This window comes from Aulonocara sp. 'chitande type north' Nkhata Bay, linkage group LG18, assembly GCF_057382095.1.
Source record: "Aulonocara sp. 'chitande type north' Nkhata Bay isolate Kocher_YH1m ecotype deep benthic linkage group LG18, A_spYH_male_GT1.1, whole genome shotgun sequence".
Lineage (NCBI taxonomy): Eukaryota > Metazoa > Chordata > Actinopteri > Cichliformes > Cichlidae > Aulonocara > Aulonocara sp. 'chitande type north' Nkhata Bay.
In genome coordinates, this window is record NC_141361.1 from 29,353,221 (window position 1) to 29,354,828 (window position 1,608).

A 1,608-nucleotide genomic window follows, 5' to 3' on the forward strand; every position below is an offset into this window, starting at 1 on the left:
TAAATGAGGGAAGATTGTTTGACATTCAGAGTCAGATTTTCTCTTACAGAGGTCTCCTTTCCTAAGTCCTTATTAATTCCCCTTCAAACCTTTCCTTGACCTTGTGATGTTTTCAACCAAGCTCAAGTCAAAGTGATTAAACAAAGGATGCAGCCATTTTAGATACTTTATCACGCGTTGGATGTCAGTGACATTCCACAGTCATGTTTTTGTAAATGCCAAGTAAAGAATGACGTAGTGAGTGGCCAGGTGGCATTCATTTAAAGTGATTTGCAAAAAGCAGGGTTGTTCAGTTGACGTCAATGGGTTATCTTTGTAAACTCCTACATGTTAAATGTTGATTAAAAAATGTATAATTTTGGTCTAAAACCTTCTTGGAATAAAGTTGAAGTAAACTACTTTAAATTAATTACAGTTCTTATGTAGTTGTATAATCTAATGGCCAATACCGAACCCCAAAAATACCATAGACTGGGTTTAAAAGACAACCTGTTTGAGGTATTTAGCAGTTTATAACATTCATATGTTGAAACACTGCAGCGATAATGAGAACCAGGTGTACTGTGTGCTGTGCCGTGGAACTGTAAACAGATAAAGGTGACTTTTAAACTATGTACTGCAGGTAAAACATCAGACAAACATCTCTTTCTGTAGTTCTGTCATTCTTTCTTTCATACAAAATGTTTCCTGTCTGGATTCCTGCTGCTGACTATGTCCTCTGGTAACACCAGGCATTGCACAGTCTGTGAGTAAAGCAGCACCCGTACTGCACAGGGGGTGTTTTGGAGGAAAGCAAAACTATGGATGGTATCAATGGTATGTGAGGAAACAGCTGGGCCTGTTCCTGCTTGTTTTGCAAGCACAGACACTAAGCAGAGACAGCTTGTACCACTGAAAGAAGCCTCATGATATCTGCTTCGTTTGTTTTTTTGTTGATTTTCATTATCTGGTTAAAGTGATTTTCTTGGAAAGTTTCATTTTCCTTTGTTTCACACTTGGTACTTTATCGCCCACCTTTGATGCAATGACTTAAGTTAAATATTAAAGTAAATGCTAAAGAACTCACTGTCTTGTCTTTTACAGGAATAGCAGTGTGGAGTTCATTAGTAACCATAAATCTTGACCTCTGCAAATCTAGTCACGGTTATTTATTTATTTAATTTTTATTTTTAATCTTGTCTCCTTTCCCCACACCGCCTGTTTTCCCGACCCCCGGTCCCTGCGTAGATTTTGGAGGTGTCATCCCCTCCCCTTGTGATGGTGCATGAAAGCTCACTCATCCTAATGCTGACAGTGCGTTGAGTCTAAGCCAGGCCTGAAAGGGAAGTGCTGAGAGCCACAGGAGCCCCAGCACACCAGTGATTGCAGGGCTTTTATCTCTCCAAAGGAAAGCTGTGCATGAACAGAAAAGGGCGAAAACTTTATCTGCCCCATTCAGTGCAACGAATATGCTCAAAGTTTTTTTTTTGTTTTTTTTTTTAAAAAGGGAAAAGAAAGAAAAGAAAACTAGGCTATGCGTAGTGGCAGTTAGCCAAATTTGCTATTCAGCCCCTTGGTGGAGTTTCAAAAGAGGAACAGGTGTCCATAAAAAAGAGAAAAAAAAAACAC